At 44.4% G+C, this 20,891-nt stretch overlaps 2 protein-coding genes across 5 annotated transcripts in view; one reads left to right on the top strand and one right to left on the bottom strand.

Annotated features, from left to right (window-relative positions):
* The window catches only part of PIERCE2 (piercer of microtubule wall 2), a 45,776-nt gene extending 38,057 nt beyond the window's left edge, over window positions 1–7,719 (bottom strand). The window contains exon 1 of the mRNA XM_063926130.1: window positions 7,483–7,719. The gene's annotated coding sequence lies outside the window, so the exon portion shown is untranslated. The remainder of the gene's footprint in view (window positions 1–7,482) is intronic.
* Window positions 7,720–7,744: 25 nt separating this feature from the next.
* Window positions 7,745–20,891, top strand: part of CCPG1 (cell cycle progression 1) — a 158,424-nt gene continuing 145,277 nt past the window's right edge. For 2 of the 4 annotated variants that reach the window (XM_063926128.1, XM_063926125.1), the window contains exon 1: window positions 7,745–7,906. The gene's annotated coding sequence lies outside the window, so the exon portion shown is untranslated. The remainder of the gene's footprint in view (window positions 7,907–20,891) is intronic. The other 2 variants (XM_063926127.1, XM_063926126.1) reach the window with 2 other exon arrangements.

The following is a 20,891-nucleotide window of genomic DNA, read 5'->3' as shown; positions in this document are numbered from 1 at the left end:
TTGTAGATAGCCCGTAGTTCCACAATGTTGATCGGAAGTAGGGCCTCTGGGGCATACCACCTGCCCTGGAACTGCGCCCCCTGGGTGACAGCCCCCCATCCTCTCAGACTCGCATCCGTAGTAAGGAGGATCCAATTCTGAATCCCAAAGTGTCGACCTTCCAGTAGGGTGGAAGACTGTCACCACCACAGAAATCCTGGCCTGGGGCGACAGCCGAATCATCCGATGCATCTGAAGATGTGAACCGGACCACTTGTTCAGGATGTCCAAATGGAAAGGTCTGGCATGAAACCTCCCGAATTGTATCGCCTCGTACGAGGCCACCATCTTTCCAAACAATTTTATGCAAAGATGAATGGATAAACAAGCAGGTCGGAGAACCATGCGAACCATTTCTTAAAGTGATCTCACTATGGGGGTCATTCCGACCTGATCGCACGCTATTTTTTGCAGCACTGCGATCAGGACAAAACTCGTCAAAACTGCGCATGCGTATGCACCGCAATGCACAGGTGCGTCGTATGGGTACAAAGCGGATCGTTGCTGGGCAATGGATTTAACGAAGAATCCATTCACACAGCCGATCGCAAGAAGATTGACAGGAAGGGTGTCAACTGACCGTTTTCAGGGAGTGGTTGGAAAAACGCAGGCGTGTCCAAGCGTTTGCAGGGCGGGTGTCTGACGTAAATTCCGGGACCGCACAGGCTGAAGTGATCGCAGCGGCTGAGTAAGTTCAGGCCTAATTAGAAACTGCACAACACTTTTTTGTACCGCTCGGCTGCACAAGCGTTCACACACTTGCAAAGTGAAAATACACTCCCCCATAGGGGGGCGACTATCTGATCGCAGCGCTGCAAAAAATAGCTAGCATGCGATCAGGTCGGAATTACCCCCTTTGTCCTCTGGGAGGAAAGGTTGAGGCTGCTGCTATGCAGAGAAAGGCGCCAAAATGAAGCTGAGCCCGCTCTCATGTAGCTCCGCCCCCCCGCCATGGCGCCGGAGCTACTGTTTTTTATTTATACTGGCCATGTCTCCCTATGTTTGTAGCCTCACATAAATGCTTGGTACAATGCATTTTAGCCTGTCTCACGCAGGGGCAACAGCGGGTCCCTCCCAGGTGGGACCCGTACTCCTCACCAGTGCTTCAGCCGAACAGTGAACCGGGGGACCTCCCTAGCAGGGTCCCCGGCGTATACTCACCACCGATGATCACCTTCAGGCAGCGTTAGGGGTATGTGGAGCTGCAGAGTGTGCATCCTCTCCTGAGGGCACTTTTTTCTAAACTGAGCTGTAGGAGGAGGCATAGAGGGGAGGAGCCAGCACACCCAGTTTAAGAAATTTAAAGTGCACTGGCTCCTTTGGACCCGTCTATACCCCAACGTACTAATCTGTCCCCAATATCCCTTATGGATGCTAGAGAAATTAAATAATCAAATGAGGGCTTATAACCAATCAATAAAAACAATACAATTAGGCAGGCGGGGGTACCCTCACCCCTACTATTTGTTATAAGTGAACCTATACCTTACACATGTTAATGTTAGTTCATATAAGAGTATACCAGGCTGATTGATCCAGGGTGTAGGACTCGAAGGGAGGAGGCTCAAAGGGAGCAGATATATAATTTTAATATCAAAGCCTGGACTTAGCCTGGACTTAAACTGGACGAAAAACTGAAAGAAAACCTCAAACAACAACAGATTAACTACTTATCAATATCAACTGTATATGCAAATTTATCACCCTCCAACTTTCACTCTGTGAACACTATGCAACCCATTTGCATAAATGAACATATGTAAGATCAAGTTTTCATCCATAATCAGGATCACAAAGATCTTCTTTGGGACAACTGTGAGTTCATCTTCTCATCTACAAACACTTAAAAAATCTAACCGAATTACCATTGCTTCTTAACCCTCTCACAATCCTTTCATTTCTTACAGCACAAATACATTTCTGCACCCACTTTATCTACGCTTTTGACTCCTTTCATACTAAATCTACACCCATTGAGACTACACTGCTTTTCTCACCTGCATTTCTGCAATTCTTCTGCTCTGATTCCCTTACAGTCTCCTCTCCTACTTCCACTTTCCCTCAACCTATTTACCTACTTAACACTATGTTAAGGCTTTCTTATACTCCCCACATCACTCAGTGTCTACCTAATAATGTATCTTTATCCTTCCACCCTAGTCTCCTACACCTCCTCCTCTCTCCCCTCCTCTGTCTCCCCTCCATCCCTCTGTTTCCTTCCCCCTCCTTTCCTGCTACCCCACTTTAATTTACCTCTGCCCCATGGTCTTGCTACCCCACAACTCAGCCCTGCTCCCTCTCTCCCTTCCCTGTCACCTCCCCATATCCCCATCCACATCACACTGACCTCCCTCCCTGCCCACCTCCAGCAGTTTCCCCTCCTAGCTCAGGCACCCATACCATCACTACTCTCTCATCATCCCTGCCCTCAAAGTTAATCTCACCTCATCGCTACAGCAACCCTGATAATCTCATTCACATCTCTCCCACAAACTCATACCCCCTATCCTCTGCCCTCTGGAATGCCAGATCTGTTTGTAACAAACTGGTCCCCACTCGTGACCTTTTCATTTCCAACTCCCTACATCTACTAGCCATTACTGAAACGTGGATTACGCCCTCTGACACTACTTCTCCTGCTGCTCTCTCTGCTGGGGGCCTCACATTCACACACACACCCCCCGACCTGGGGGTCACCATGGGGGTGGTGTTGGGGTCCTTTTACCTTCTAGTTACTCCTACCAACTCATACCACCAGAACCATCCCTTACATTCTCTACATTTGAGGTACATGCCATACGCCTCTTCCAACCAGTCCATCTTAGAGTAGCTGTCATTTACCGCCCCCCTGGCACTGCTTCCAAATTCATCGACAACTTTGCTTCTTGGCTTCCTCACTTCCTCTCTTCTGACATTCCCTCCATTATCCTAGACGATTTCAACATCCCTATTGACATCCCCACACAATCCCCTGCCTCTAAACGCCTTAACCTCACCTCTTCACTTGGTCTCTCCCAGTGGACCTCCTCACCCTCCCATGTTAATGGGAGCTCACTGGATCTGGTCTTTACTCACCGCTGTGATATTTCTGATTTTTCCAACTCCCCATTTCCCCTCTCTGACCACCACCTGCTCTCCTTTAACCTATCTCTCTCGACTTCCCCATCTCTACATCCTAAGGCTACCACCACTAAGCGTAACATTGAAGCTATTGACACCACATTCCTTTCTTCCCTGTTTGACTCACTTCTCTCTCCTATTCTCTCTCTCTCATGCCCTGAACAAGCCACTTCCACATACAATGCATCCCTTACTTCTGCTCTTGACTCTGTTGCTCAACCAACCACTATTCACCCTCGCAAATTAACACCTCAACCCTGGCAAACCAAATGCACCAGATATCTGCAAAAATGCTCACGTACTGCTGAGCGACACTGGAGGAAATCACGCCCTAAGGCAGACTTCTTCCATTTCAAACTTATGCTCTCATCCTTCAGTGCTGCCCTTTCTCTTGCTAAACAGTCCTACTTCAAGAACCTCATCTCCTCCCAGTCTTCCAACCCCCGGCGCCTCTTTGCCACTCTCAACTCACTCCTCTGCCCACCTCCACCTTGTCTCCCTTCCTCACTCTCTGCTCTTGACTTTGCCACTTACTTCACATCCAAAATTGACGCCATACGTCAGGACATCACATCACACCAGACCATCAGTAACCAGCTTTCTCCCATCCCTTACCAACCCTCCCCATCCCTCGCACCTACTCTGACATCTTTCTCCCATGCATCTGGAGATGAAGTCATGGCCCTCATTCGTTCCTGTCCCCTCACCACCTCCCCACTTGACCCCATCCCCTCATACCTCCTCCGCTACCTCTCTCCTTCTGCTTGTTCCCATCTTTCCCACCTTCTCAATCTATCCCTCTCATCAGGCACTGTCCCCTCTGCCTTCAAGTATGCACTCATCTCTCCTATTCTTAAAAAAACCTACCCTTGATCCAAACACTCTCTCCAACTACCGACCCATCTCTCTCCTCCCTTTTGCCTCCAAACTCCTTGAGCGTGTTGTCTACAACCGCCTTACTTCCTTTCTTTCCTCACACTCACTGCTTGACCCATTCCAGTCTGGCTTCCGTCCTCTCCACTCCACTCCACTGAAACTGCCCTTACACAAGTATGCAATGACCTCCATGCTGCTAAATCTAAGGGACACTACTCTATACTTATTCTACTTGATCTCTCTGCTGCTTTTGACACTGTGGACCATCCTCTCCTACTGCAAATTCTTCACTCCATTGGTCTGCGTGACACTGCCCTCTCTTGGCTGTCCTCCTACCTTTCTGACCGTTCTTTCTCTGTTTCCTCTCATGACTCCACCTACCCCTCACTTACACTAACTGTAGGGGTACCCCAAGGTTCTGTCCTTGGTCCTCTTCTCTTCTCTCTCTATACGTCCTCACTAGGTAAGCTCATTAGTTATTTTGGTTTCCAATATCATCTCTATGCTGATGACACCCAAATCTATCTTTCCTCTCCAGACCTCTCCCCTGCTCTCCTCACTCGTATCTCCAACTGTCTCTCTGCTACCTCCTCCGGGATGTCCCAGCGCTTTCTTAAACTTAACATGTCTAAGACCGAGCTGATCATCTTTCCTCCCTCCCGCATAACCTCACCTCCTACAATCTCATTATCTATTGATGGCACTACTATCTCCTCTAGCCCCCAAGTGCGCTGTCTTGGAGTAATCCTTGACTCCTCCCTCTCCTTCAAACCACACATTCAGCACCTCTCACAAACCTGCCATTTTCATCTAAAAAATATTTCCAGGATCAGACCCTTTCTGACCCAGGATGCTACTAAGAGTCTTATCCACTCACTGGTCATCTCCAGACTGGACTACTATAATCTGCTCCTGATTGGCATTCCTGACAGATACCTCTCTCCACTCCAATCTATCCTCAATACTGCTGCCCGGCTCATCTTCCTCACCAAACACACTACGTCCACCTCTCCTCTCTTACTAGACCTTCACTGGCTCCCCTTCCCTTTCAGAATCCATTTCAAGCTTCTCACACTTGCTTACAAAGCCCTCATCCACTCCTCTCCCATCTACATCTCTGACCTTATCTCCCTTTACACTCCCCCCCCCGTCCTCTTCGCTCTGCTAATGCACGCCGACTCTCCTGCCTACGGATTACTTCCTCCCACTCCTACCTCCAAGATTTTTCACGTGCTGCACCACTTCTCTGGAATTCCCAAACAGCATGGATTCACTGGGGGGAGATCATGTCAAACAAATCTTATTGACTTTTTTGATTGTGTGACTAAAGTGATGGATAAAGGTGGAGCCATGGATATAGCTTATCTAGACTTTAGTAAGGCTTTTGACACAGTTCCACATCGCAGACTGCTAAATAAACTTGAAAGTTTGGGATTGGATATTAGGATTATTGAATGGATAAGATCTTGGTTGAAGGATAGAAAACAGAGAGTTGTGGTAAATGGAGTGTATTCACAGGAGGGAAATGTTACCAGTGGAGTACCCCAGGGATCTGTACTTGGACCAGTGCTTTTTAATATCTTTATTGGTGACATTGCAAATGGCATTAAAGGGAAAGTATGCCTTTTTGCAGATGACACAAAGGTATGCAACAGGGTAGACACACCAGGTGGGGTAAAACAAATGATTGAGGATCTAGGTAGACTAGAGGAATGGTCAAGAGTCTGGCAATTACAGTTTAATGCCAAAAAATGCAAAATCATGCACTTGGGTCTCAAAAATCCTAAAGCTAAATACAGTATTAATGGCACTATACTGGAAACTACTGAGGAGGAAAGGGATCTAGGAGTCACTATTTTAGATGACTTAAAGGCAGGTAAGCAATGTAACAAGGCAATGAGGAAGGCTAGTCAGATGCTTGGCTGCATTGGGAGAGGAATCAGCAGCAGAAAGAAAGAAGTAATAATGCCACTGTATAGGTCATTGGTAAGGCCTCATCTAGAATACTGTATTCAGTTCTGGAGGCCATATCTTCAAAAGGATATTAATACATTAGAAACTGTACAAAGGAGGGCAACTAAAATGGTGCATGGCCTACATCACAAAACATACCCAGAAAGACTAAGAAATCTCAATATGTATAGTTTGGAGCAGAGAAGGGAAAGGGGGGACATGATAGAAACTTTCAAATATATCAAGGGTTTTAACAAAGTCCAGGAGGGAAACATTCTCCAAATGAAGAGAAGCAATAGGACACGAGGACATGCACTGAGACTGGAGGGGGCGAGGTTCAGGGGAAATTTGCGGAAAAATTATTTCACAGAAAGGGTAGTGGACAAGTGCAATAGCCTCCCATTAGAGGTGGTAGAGGCTAAGACAGTAGAGCAATTTAAACATGCATGGGATAGACATAAGGATATCCTTACAAAGAAATAAGGATCAAATAAGGTTAGAGATAAAAATAATATAAAAAAAAAAAAAAGGGGCAGACTAGATGGGCCAAGTGGTTCTTATCTGCCGACAAATTCTATGTTTCTATGTTTCCCTACCTCTCCCCCTCAGACTCTCCACCTCTCTACAAAACTTCAAACGGGCTCTCAAGACCCACTTCTTCACCAAACCCAGCCAAATCTCATCGTAACCCTCTATTCTACGCTCTCTTGTACCCCATCTGTGTCACCCCTGTCTGTCTACCCCTCCCCTTTAGAATGTAAGCTCTCACGAGCAGGGCCCTCTTCCCTCATGTGCTTATCCTTTCTTACTTTAATAATCTTCAACTGTACCAAATCCATCTGTCTTCTGCCACCTGATACTTATTCCAGTGTCATCTGCTGATGTAACTATGTTTATTTACCCTGTACTTGTCCTATACTGTCATCAACTGTAAGTTGCTGTTTTCCTGTTTGATTATTTGTTTATGTACTTTGTAATTGGGCGCTGCGGAACCCTTGTGGCGCCATATAAATAAAGGATAATAATAATAATAATAATAATAATAATAATAAAAATCAAGAAGCAAGTGCTTTTTCACACATTCATAGGTACACACTCTGCACACTATGGGCCTGATTCAGAGTCACACAGAAAGCCAATATGCACGGGGTTCAGCGAAAATCCCTAAAGACTTGTATCAGAAATGTCATGGACAAGTGCTGGGCTCCAAACCGTGGCAATATATCCGGTGCATTATATTTTTATTGCGAGTGAAACAATTTTAAGTGCCACTAAAGGCGTTTATTATTATTATTACATTTTATTTATAAGGCGCCACAAGTGTTTTGCAGCGCCGTACAAAGGACAGTACAGGGAGACAAACTTAGCATGACAGTAAATAACAGAAATAGAGTCAGGTAACAAAGAACTCCATAATGCTCAAGCAGAAAAGGATAGCTAAGAAGCCAGAAAAGGGCTCACAACCACCTAAATACTTGCACATATAATTATTACCTGGCCGGATGTGTAACACCTATGTATAGCATGCACAGTCTCCAATCCGCTCAGCTCGGGATGCGTCCAGTTTGCGGATAAGTTGCTATAGCAACCGTGCAGGACCGGTGTCCCCACCTACCACCCGCGCCCCTTTGTTGACAGTGGTAAACTCACGCTCGCTATGCCTCATGGGAAATGTAGTGCGGTGGTTTATTCAGACGCTGTGCTGAAGTGCCACTGTGAACTACAACTCCCGTCGCCCCCCCGCCCCCTCACCCTTCCCACCTCCTGCACCAGCTCTCTCCGCTCCGTGCTCAGCGCAGTTGTTTTTGCAGAGACGTCACTGGGGACTGGAGGTGACAGTTACCGGCCAGCGGGTGGCGGACTGGAAGCTGCGCTCTCGGCATATGTAAACACGAGGCGTGGGGGTCCACAGGGCCTGGTAAATCACTCGTGGGGTGCTTATATTATGCAGCTGAGGGTGTAAGCTGGGGCATGGCACTGGCTATGTGTGCGGGTGACGTCCGGCACTGGCCTCATGCTGTGTATACTGTAGCTCACTTATGTACTCTGTGCGTGGCTGATCTACGACCAGGTGGTAGAGATCTGACAGTGGTCTGGTTAGCTGAGAGACGCATATATGGGAGCAGTATGATTTCCTGAGTGTATCCCGCATATATGTATGTTGTAGGTGTGTAATTATGGTGTGTTAGGATCCATATGCTAGAGACCCCTGAGAAATACACATTTCTGGGACTGATCTCCACAGATGTCAGAGTAAATGCTGCAAGTGATGATTTTACAGCAGTTGCACTGAATTGCATCACTTCTGTGACTGGGGGAGTTACCTGGTATTGGATCAGCATGTCATTTATAGTGCAATAATGCTACTTTATCATACACAGCAGTGAGCCTTAGTAAATGGTACATGCTAATCTACTATGTTCTCCAACTTTTGTAGCATCATATATGAGTATTGTAATGCCTTATGATATTTTGTTTTAAATGCACATTTAAAAAAAAAAAAAAAATTACTGATTAGTTAATATATAGTAAATATAATAGTGTCAGTTTAAGCGTTATTACATTAATTTAAATAAAACTCAATACCGTATTTAGACTGACTGAAATATTTATAGATATCTGGATTGTTACTCTTTCATGTGTACAGTGACATGGCTTTTTGCCCTCTAGTAAAATAATTATAGACGTTTGGCAGTGGTTTACTTTTGGAAAATTGACTGATTCCTCCCAGATGCAGTCTTGTGACTTGCAGGCGCAGGCCAGGAATTACGGAGGTGTGGCAAGCTGTCTGTATAATATAAATAGGGGGAGATGTACTAAGCCTGAAAAGTGATAAATATCACTGTGATAAAGCACCAGCCAATCTGCTCCTAACTGCCATATTACAGGCTGTGTTTGAAAAATGACAGTTAGGAGCCGATTGGCTGATACTTTATCACTGTGATATTTATCACTTTTCAGGCTTAGTACATCTGGCCCATTGAGTTATAAAATCAGCCATTTCAGTCTGGACACACACAGAATAGAATTATTTGGGGTGACTAGTTCAAATGTATGCTTGCAATTGTAATTAGCATGTACCTGAACTAAATGCAGTACATTATGCATATGCAGTATCTGTGGCAGTCCTAGTTTCGGTACTCTTCACTTATGAGAGATGCAGGGATTTTAGTGGACCTGTAACGAACACGCTATTTTATAGAATCAACTAGTATCCATTTACAAGAAAACGGTTACATCACTGAAGCAGTGCCTATCTAATATTCATGTGTACTGACATATTTATTAAATGCTGGTTTTTGCATTCTTATAAATATTAAAGGTGTGATATTTTCTTACGATTTTGACTATATAGTCAAAATCGTAAGAAAAGTTACTGCAGATCGCAAGGTGAAAGTCACCCTGCGATCCTGATTCGATGCCGATGCGCGGTCGGCATCACAAGACTAGATAGACTGTGCAGGCAAGTCAATTTTGACTATCTCTATAAACTAGATAGTCAAAATTGACACTTAGCCAAAATCGCACATAGTCAGTATCGCAAGCACTCATTATTTGTTTGCGATGCCGACCTAGCCCCTGTCGCATAGTGAGAATCGGGCATAGCCCGAATCTCACTGTTTGTATGGGCCTGTTTAGCCAACAATACTGATGGCTCCACTGTGTGCAGGTGAACAAACATCTTAAGACTACCTTGTAAGACAGGCTTGTCCAAACTGCGGCCCTCCAGCTGTTGTGAAACTACATATCCCAGCATGGGGCAGTACGGATGGTGTAATGGTTAGCATTACTGCCTCACAGCACTGAGGTCATGGGTTCGATTCCCACCATGGCTGTAACTGTGTGGAGTTTGTATATTCTCCCCGTACTTGCGTGGGTTTCCTCCGGGTACTCCGGTTTCTTCCCACAATCCAAAAATATACTGTTAGGTTAATTGGATCCCAACAAAATTTACCCTAGCGTGAATGTGTGTACATGTGGTAGGGAATAGATTGTAAACTCCACGGGGGCTGCGGAATATGTGTGCGCTATATAAATAACTGGTAATAAATAAAAATAAATAAATAATGCCCTGACACAGTTTTGCTGTCAGAGAATGCTAAAGCTGTGTCAGGGCATGCTGGGATGTGTAGTTTCTCAACAGCTGGATGGCCGCAGTTTGGACATGCCTGTTGTAAGACTTTTACACATTTAGAAAATTACCTCCATAAATATAAACTGTAAAATATTGTCTGTTCTAAGAAAATCAAATGTTTGCCTACCCCAGGCCTGGCCAACCTATGGCTCTTCAGCTGTTGTAAAGCTACAAGTCCCATCACGCTTTGCCACAGTTTTGCTATAAGGGAATGCTAAAACTGTAGCAGGGCATGCTGGGATGTGTAGTTTCACAACATCTGGAGAGCCACAGGTTGGCCATGCCTGGCCTACCCAATTGTCTTTATTTTTACATGGTCTAATTTAGTTACATGTGTCTCATATTTCCAAGAACAATCAGAAGTTGACTTGAGCTGAAATAATCTGTGCATTTGTCAACATTATGGGATCAATCCAATTACCTTAGAAGGGCGCGAAGTGCCGTTGCAACGGCGTTTAAACGCTGGCATTGGCACCCGATCTCGCACCCTTTGCGGCCTCGAATCAGCCCCAATTCGCACAAAGCTGCTCAGACCTCTAAGGGGTGGCGAGCAGTTCTGTGCGAATTCGGCCTGCCGTAAAGTGCTTCCGTGCTGATTTGCAGCTGCGATAATATCACAGCCAATTGGATTGACCCCTATGTTGCTTTGAAGGGCTATAGGCTTTAGGCTTTATTACACATGCCAATTTCATAAACAGCATGACAATTTCAATAATTAATATAAAGGTTTCTCTAATCCCTTGTTAAGAACACCTAAACAGGACCGTGTTACGTTTTGTTGTTATATAAACAAAAAAAAAGCTTACTTACTAGCTTACATGGTTAAAATAACGAAACGTGAAAAACTGATAATGAGATCTTTCAGATTTATTTATAACAGTCCAGTGAATACCTGGCTGTTCCATTGTGAGCATAGTGCAGACAGTGCACACCACTCAGGTACCAGACTACATGGAAATGATTAATCTGATAAAGTACTACGTTATCATGTTTCCATGCAGGTTCCCTGATTCTCTGTTACACTGTAATGTGCTTTATGTGATGTCACGTAATAGCAGAGTCTGATAAAGTACTATTAAATATAGCAGTTAATGTGGCTCAGTGGCAAACAAAACTGGGGGTCAGGGAGTTGAGTGAGGCACTGTATGTACCCTGGATGCTGGGATCGTTGCATGGGTATAAATTGAGAAAATATATTTTTTATTATGGTGTAGCTAATTTGTGTGGTTAGTTTTTAATGGAAAATGCCATTACCATGTTGCTTCTGCTGACATTGTTTTGTTTCATTTGACCAGCAGTGTTGCACAGATTGGTCGTGACTGCTCCTACATCTACAACTTGAGGTCATGTGACCCTGAGTACCCAGATTGCCGCCAGCCGTGCCTTCCCTTTACCTTTCCCCAATGTCACACGGCCCTGTGCACAATTCGTTTTTTTGTTTACTACTTAAACCCCTTGAGTATGGGCGCGGTGACGATATGGGAGCCTTTCCTATTCCTTGTTGTATATACCAAACGGAATAGTGAAGGTTTTATCAAAATTGGTTCAGTATTTTTTCAAGTTAACCTCGGTAATAGACAAACAAAAATTCCCAAAATGGTTAATTTGGTCTGGATACCTTATAAACTATATTTCTAAGCTGAAATCACCTACAGATTTTACCATTACAGACAAAGATAGAATATTATTTACATGTATTCATATTAAGAAATTGGCGAATATTTTCCTAACCATTTGTTCGCAGACATCAGAGTCCTGCAGTTGTTCTAGTTGGTAGAAAGGGAGAAAAAAAAAGAATAAAGACTTGATTTATATACAAGTTTTGAGGCAGCAGAGATCCAGCAATGCGGTGGAACAATACTTCCCATATTCCATACACACTAAACGATCTGCTGTACGTTGGCATGATGTGTTGCTACATGCTTCATATAACAACACCATGTCGGCCGTGAAATCGTCCCAGTGAACATGCAACGCATCCACTGGGACTGTTCAATGAACACCGACCAGTAACTATGGATCAGGGATACATATGGGTTGAATATGAAATTTCAGCAGTCAGGAACCTGACGGATCCCAGTAAGTATGTTTTAGGCTAACCCTAACCATCCCCTCTCACATGGAGCCGGAATTAGACCTTATGGGGCGCTGGGCAAGATACTGATTTGGGCCCCCTGGCCACCTCTCCCCCCCCCCCCCCTCCTTTTTTATGTACACTATCAGATTTATTTTCCGTGGTATGTGGGGGAGTGGACAAGACTGCCTTATATTACAAGTATATTACAAGTACCCGGGCACAACAATATAAAAAATAATTGGTAAATGAACCATCATCCTGAATGGATGTGCTCATAATTGGTAAATGAATCATGATGTATATTACAATAGACTTGTAATGTAAAGCAGTCCTGTCCACTCCACCTATTGTAAAAAAAAATAAACCTACATAATTCAATCATCATTATGTAGTAAGTAACATATATATATATATAGTTTCTCTACAGTAAATGCCTGCACTGTGATCCTGAGTCATTTTGACTCTGCCTCTACACCCCTACGCTTCTCACTGTTATTGCATGTTGGTAGTGGCAGCTGCTGCTGTGCTGGGATAGGCTGGCTGGGGCTGGGCAGCTGGCCCTCAGATGCACTGCAGACAATGGGACTCTGAGAGTCACGATATCATGTGGTAGAGGCACAGTAACAGAGCTCAGTGCCAGTATTTGTGATATTAAAACTGTTTTGAACCTTGTTACTGAGCATCTGTACAACATTTAACTAGAAACCAACCTTTGTAATAGATAATGGACAGGCCCAGGGGTTAAAATGAGCCAGAACGGGGCGGAACTGTGTTCCGTCCGTTCCACTTGGAGACGGAACGCAGTTCCGCCTCCTCCGGCTCACCTAACCTGATGTGTGCCCGGCGCCGCAGGGAGATGCCGGGCGTCCGCTGAGATTGTGTTACCAGAGGGTGCCCGGCACTCTCCACAGCGGAAGCCGTAGGCAGGAGCTCACTACTGAGCTCCGGCTTCCGGCTCTGTCGGTGTGCGCTATGGGAGAGACGTCATGATGTCTCTCTCATAGCGATGTGGAACGGACGCCAGGAAGATCACATCGGTCGGACGTGGGAGCGGGGCTTGGTTAGTATGGTGTGTTTTTTTTTTTTAAACGTGTGAGTATTAGCGGCACGGCTACTTGGGGCAAACTACAAGGGGGCAAACTACGGGGCGCATTACTACTTGGGTGCTAAACTACAGGGAGCATTACTACTTGGGGCAAAGTACATGTCGCATTGCTACAGGGGCGCATTACTACTGGGGGCTAAACTGCAAGGGGGTAAACTACAGGGGCGCGTTACTACTGGGGGCTAAACTACAGGGGCATTACTACTGGGGGGCTAAACTACAGGGAGCATTACTACTTGGGGCAAAGTACATGTCGCATTGCTACAGGGGCGCATTGCTACAGGGGCGCATTACTACTGGGGGCTAAACTGCAAGGGGGTAAACTACAGGGGCGCGTTACTACTGGGGGCTAAACTACAGGGGCATTACTACTGGGGGGCTAAACTACAGGGGGAATTACCACTGGGGGCTAAACTACATGGGGCAAACTACATGAGGACTAAACTACAGGGGCTAAACTACTGGGGGCATTACCCATGGGAGGCTAAACTAAAGTAGGGATAAACTACTGGGGTCATAACTGCAGGGGCTAAACTACTGGGGCTAAATTACAGGGGGCTAAACGACTGGGGGCATTACTACAGGCGACATTACTACTGGGGCCAAAACTACACAGGGGCATTACCATTAAGGGCATTACTAATGGGGGCATACTAATGAGGGCAATGTAAAGGGGGCACTTCATAAGGGGCAATACTCCTGGGGACATAAGGGGCACTACTACTGCCGGCATTGCATAAGGGGCACTACCACTGTGGGTACTACCAGTACAGTGGACATTGCATAAGGAGCACTACTACTGTGGGCATTGTAAAAGGAGCGCTACTGCTCTGGGCATTGTGTATTACGGGGTGCTACTACTGCGGGCATTATGTGTATTAGGGGTGCTACTACTGTGGGCATTATTACTATTGTGTGACCACGCCCCTTTTGAGACCTGTGCCCTTTTTGGCCAATACCTTTATTGCATGGGTGCCGAGGGGGGGGGGGGGGGGGGAGTTTCACCACCTTTCTAGGACCACTTTAAGCACTGGACGGGCTGGATTTAGTGGGGTCAAGCCAAGGGCCTCTTGGGTCCCGACGGGCCCTATGTGGGTGCCTAGGTTACCTTGTGGGAAATCCGGGCCTACTTCCGCAGCCTATCACTAACTTCCCCCAACCCCCACAGCCTAACCTAACCTAACCCTCCCTCTAGTGCCTAACCTCTCCCATTCCTGCAGCCTAACACTAATCTCTCCACTCCCGCAGCCTAACCCTTCCCCTAGTGCCTAACCCTAACCTCTGGGATCTGTCAGGATTGTGACTGCTGGGATTTTGACCGCATCGCATACACACTATATGATGTATCAGTATATTGCTCAGATCTATGGGCCTAATTAACATCTGATTGTAGCAGCAAAATCTTTCTCTAATGGTCAAAAAATCATGTGCACTGCAGGTGTGGCAGATACAACATGTGCAGAGAGAGTTAGATTTGGGTGGGTTATTTTCTTTCTGTGCAGGGTAAATACTGGCTGCTTTATTTTTACACTGCAATTTAGATTTCAGTTTGAACACACACCACCCAAATCTAAAGGGCCCTACAGACTGGGCAACCCGCCGCCGAGCTGCCCGACCGCCGATATGGCAGACGGGCGACCCGGTGACGGGGGGAGTGAAGTTTCTTCACTCCCCCCGTCAGCCGGCTCCATAGCAATGCATGCTAATATAGACAATATTATCCAAATTGGCCTGCATGTTTAAACGACCCGGCACCAGCGATGAACGAGCGCGGGGCCGCGCATCGTTCATCAATGGTGCCTACACACTGTAAGATATGAACGGTATCTTGTTCATTAATGAGCAAGATCGTTCATATCTTTCACTGGTATCGACCCGTGTGTAGGGCTCTTAACTCTCTCTGCACATTTTAAATCTGCCCCCCCTGCAGTGCACATGGGGCCTAATTCAGATCTGGTCGCAGCAGCAAATTTATTAGCTAATAGGCAAAACCATGTGCACTACAGGGGGGCAGATATAACATGCAGAGAGAGTTAGATTTGGGTGGGATGTGTTCAAACTGAAATCTAAATTGCAGTGTCAAAATAGAGCAGCCAGTATTTACCCTGCACAGAAACAAAATAACCCACCCTCTCTGCACATGTTATATCTGCCCCACCTGCAGTGCACATGGTTTTGCCCATTAGCTAACAAATCTGTTGCTGCTTGCTGAATTAGGCCCATGATTTTGCCCATTAAGGAAAAAAGTTGCTGCTGCAATCAGGTCTGAATTAGGCCGTGTTGGAACGATATATCGCACAATATACTGTATCTTTATAGTGTGTACCCAGCCTTACATTGTAAAAAGAGGATATTACAGATAGAATACTGAACATGCTCTGCTATATTCTATGATGACTGAGCTTCAAATACCTGTATACAGGTTGAGTTTCCCATATCCAAGTATTCCGAAATACGGATTTTTTTGAGTGAGAGTGAGATAATGAAACCTTTGTTTTCTGATGGCTCAATGTACACAATCTTTGTTTAATATACAGTTATTAAAATATTGTATTAAATGACCTTCAGGCTGTGTATAAGGTGTATATGAAACATAAATGTATTCTGTGCTTATACTTAGGTCCCATCGCCATGATAGCTCATTATCGTATGAAATTATTCCAAAATACAGAAAAATATGATATCCAAAATACTTCTGGTCCCATGCATGTTGGATAAGGGATACTCAACCTGTATATGCTGTTGCTGGAATGGCTGATTAGACACTTAGGGGTGAGATGTACTAAGCAGTGATAAAAGTGGAGAAGTGAACCAGTGGAGAAGTTGCCCATGGCAACCAATCATCTACTCTGTATATGTTTATAGCATGCAAATTATAAATGTTACACCAATGCTGATTGGTTGCCATGGGCAACTTCTCCACTGGCTCACTTCTCCACCTTTATCACTGCTTTTTCACTGCTTTATCACTGCTTAATACATGTACTCCTTAATCTTACCTGCTCTGAGTTTAAAGAGATCACAAGCATGTTATTGTTATTCAGTATTGCATTAGTTAAATAACTGTGTGACATTTTTGTTCTGCTGCATAAGCAACAAAATGCCCAGTTTTATTTTTCCACTCTGACAAACATTTTCTATAATGAATTTTTAAAATGATTTAGCATTATATAAATTATGACACAGACCTAGGATTCAAAATTTACAGCTAATAGCCAGAGCCGGCCCTAACCAATATGATGCCCTAGGCAAGATTTTGTCTGGTGCCCCCTAGCACCACCGCTAGTTCCGTGTCTGACCCTGCGCCCTTTTTCCTGCACCATCAACCCCCACCCATAGCAGTCCTTTTTTTGTTTTCCTACCCCCTGTAATGTAAATAAGAACAGTGTGAACATTCGGTGCACAGCCCAAAAAGGTATGAGTTTTTGCTGGCAAGGGGCACGGCCACACAATAGTACCCCCAATTCAAATTATGCCTCACAGTAGTGCAACTTTATTCACAATTTATCATATGATAGTGTCCCTTATCACATTACATCACACAGTAGTACCAATTTACCTTATATACGTTACTTCTCACAGTAGTGCCCCTTATTCACATAACATCATACTGAATTGCTCCTTATTCACATTACACCACACCATATTGCTCTTTATTCTCATTACACCACACCATATTGCTCTTTGTTCTCATTACACCACACCATATTGCTCTTTGTTCTCATTACACCACACCATATTGCTCTTTATTCTCATTACACCACACCATATTGCTCCTTATTCACATTACACCACACCATATTGCTCTGTATTCACATTAGACCACACAGTAGTGCCCTTTCTATACGTTACGCCACACAGTAGAGCACCTTATACTCATAATGCCACACATTGGTAATGCATTTATACACATAATACCACACAGTAATGCCCCTTACACATATGACACACATTATTAATGTCCTTATAAACATAATGCGCCTTACACATTATGCCAACCCTTATTAATGCCCTTATACACATCATTTCCCTTACACATATGCCGCACATTGTTAATGCCTTTATACACATAATGACACACATAATGTCCCTTACACATATGCCACACATTATTAGTGCCCTTATACACATAATGACACACATAGTGCCCCTTACACATATGTTACACATTATTAATGCCCTTATACAAATAATAACACATATAGTTCCTGGCGTGAGTCAACTGGCAGCTCTGCTAATGTCGGGTGCCTATTTTTTATGAAAATGCATCTTATTTGCATTGCTATGTGGCTAGGATGCACAAGCAGCTTCTGCTGATTAAAATGATATGCGCCATGCCTATATACTGTGTGCGACTGTGGCTGCATACGAAATGCTACACACAGAATATAGCCATGCCGCATATCATTTGAATCAGCAGAAGCTGCTTGTGCCCCTAGGCATACCACATGCCCTAGGCAATTGCATAGTTTGCCTATGCCTAAGGCCGGCTCTGCTAATAGCTGTAATGACTAAGGGGTCTATGTACTAAGCCTTGGATGGAGATAAAGTCACTGGAGATAAAGTACCAGCCAACTGGCTCATAACTGTCATTTTTCAAACACAGCCTGTGGCATAGTAGTTAGGAGCTGATTGGCTGGGACTTTATCTCCAGCAACTTTAGCTCCATACAAGGCTTAGTAAATAGACCCCTAATTGCTTTATCAATTCTGCCTTTATTAAATTGTTTGTTTAGCCTTTGACCAATCAGCAGTTGTTTTTTTTAATTTAAATTTTAAATAATATTTAGTAATTTGCAGTGTAACTTTATTATTATTATTATTATTATTATTATTATTATTATTATTATAGTCTGCACGTAAGTTATTCAGTTTGCTGCAGGTAGGAAAGCTGATCTAGTCAGTGTGATCCTGTTTGTTTTAGTAGAGGCTGAGAAATGCTTTATTCAAATTGTTTTGAAAATGCTCAATTGAGCCTGACTTTATAATGTTTTGTTTTTGGGTTGTGAGCGCTGTTATGTGGGTTACACAAGCACAGAAAGTTAAACCACAGAATGTTCACTTCCCATCTTATCATTAGTTACACCCTTCTGTTTTATTTTGCTCTAACAGCAAATGCCGAAATTAGTTTCCTTTTAGCAGTCATGGGAAATTGTGAGCTGCAATAAGTTACAAAACAGAGCAGTTGTTATACTGTAGTGTCTCTACGAAGTGGGTGTAACCAGGGCCATCACTTTCTTTCGCCCTATTAGTTTTTAATATTTAAATATAAGTCTCACTTCTTGTTTTATGTACACATTAGACACTATTTGTAAAAATTTTGAAAATTCCACAGTATTAAATATCGATAGGTTTATCCGACTGAAATGGTCCCCATGACTTGTATTTTATAGAATGATTTGTTAACTTGTACTTTTTTTTTTTTTAAATTACTTATTTTTTATTGAAAGTTTTAAATGAACACCCCAGTAAAAAAAAAAAAAAAAAAAACTGTAATGGCAGGTATGGTAAAGCATACAGTATGCAACCAGAAGTACGGTCTGGCAATGTGCACAGGATAGAGTTACATTAAACATCCAATAGGTCAGGGGGGTGTAGTATGGCTGACTGGCGGTCATGAGACCGGCGGTCAGCATACCGACGCCAGGATCCCGGCGGGGAGGGGCGAGTGCAGCAAGCCCCTTGCGGGCTCTCTGCGCTCGCCACGCTGCGCTCACCACGCTGCGGGCTCGGTGGCGACCTGCGGTCACCATGGGTTCTATTCCCACTCTGTGGGTGTCGTGGACACCCACAAGTGGAAATAGTCCCTGTTGGTCGGCATGCCGACCATCGGGATAGTGAGGGATCGGGATGCTGGAGGAGGTCATGTGACTGTCGGTCTCACGACCGCCGGTAACATGAATACCACCCGGTCAGGGTATACAATACGCCCCACAGTATAACAATAAGAACCCACAGGCGTCATGCAAGCTCACATATCAAGGATAAAGTAAAAAAAAAAAAAAAAGACACGAGGCATAGAAAAGTACAAAAGTATTGACACTGCACAACATAAATAAAATACTTGCATATTTATGTAGAATAAAATAAAAAATTTAAAACCTAAGACATCTGCCATACATCTAAACAAAACAAAAAACCCTGCAATATATAATGAAACCAAAATAACCCCCCCCCCCAAAAAAAAAACCCCAAAAAAACACCCCCACCTCAGAACCCCCACCCTGTATAGCCTATCCCCAACCTAGGTATGCCTGGATCCCCAAAACCCTTTAAACTACTTGACCTGTCTAACACCCAAAACACCCCCACCACCCCTCCCTTCCCTTAAACCAGGATAAATAAAATAGAAGTTACTGGGGCAATTAAAAAATAAATATGGCTGTAATCTAAATAGAGTAGGTTTCCCTCGTTGAAGACTTAAGGCCCATACACACTTGACGATTCACACGTCGTTGTCGACCGTCGTTAACGACTTCCCTTGAACTTCCCTTGAACAGCTGAGCAAAGGACATGAGCATACACACTACCAAAGACCAAAGACCATTCATCGTTGAAGCATCCAAGCTGAACAGTTTATTAAAATAATGAGCTGGGAACAGGGCTGGTGAACAGTGGCTTGGTCGTTGGTTGTTCACACCATACACATTCAACGACGTCTCTGGTCGGTAACGACCATAGTGGAAATTGAGCATACATGCTCCACAGATAAGCGAGGGTTGTTAACGTCCCGCGGGGCCGCGCATCGGTGGTCGTCGGATGCATACACACTTGACGATATAATGAGCGACGTCGTTGATGAGGGCTGAAATGAACGACGTCGCTCATTTTATCGTCAAGTGTGTATGGGCCTTAAGAGTATGCAAAAATGGAGATATAATAAATGACCCTAAGATATAATGAATAGTGTTTGTTGTTCCCTACAGATCTAACTGTGTATACGGATATGTAAACTCTTATATAAGAGATGGCCAAATAAAACATAATTTGGAACCATCGAATAACGAAATTATATCAATGGTAAGACATACAAAAAGCAGGATAGGGCACAGTATTTTAGAAAGCATCAACAATAAAATAGAACACCACAAGGAACCCGGTAACCAGTGAGGCGACACACAGACTTGGAAAGAATTAAAATCAGGGGATAAGCCCACTCTGGAACCAAGTCATTCAGCAGTACACAAGCAGTAACCAGTAAATAAATGGACCCATCAACCATCTCGCACAGCATTATCCAAGTAGGTAAGAGGATAGGCCACAGTTTCATGGAAATTGTAGAATGGAAAACCATGCCTCTCCCAACGGATTGCGATGTGATACAATACAGTTCTCCCCCATTGTCAAGTCACACTGCGGAGACTAGAATTACATTTCAATGGGGGTCCATACAGTCACCAACGATGAGATGGAGGCAGCCATCGACATCCCATGCGCCATCACCAACTGCAAATAACTGTAAATATGCGTAGGAGGAATCCGCAACTCCACCAGGTTGTTTATAATGCGTTGGTGAGAGGTACCCCCAGCACTAAGCACCAAAACGGACCACCAGGAAGCAGCAGCGTGGGCATGGATAGACGGAGC

The sequence above is a fragment of the Pseudophryne corroboree genome, chromosome 6, assembly GCF_028390025.1.
Source record: "Pseudophryne corroboree isolate aPseCor3 chromosome 6, aPseCor3.hap2, whole genome shotgun sequence".
Classification (NCBI taxonomy): Eukaryota; Metazoa; Chordata; class Amphibia; order Anura; family Myobatrachidae; genus Pseudophryne; species Pseudophryne corroboree.
This window is presented reverse-complemented; position numbering and strand designations above follow the sequence as displayed.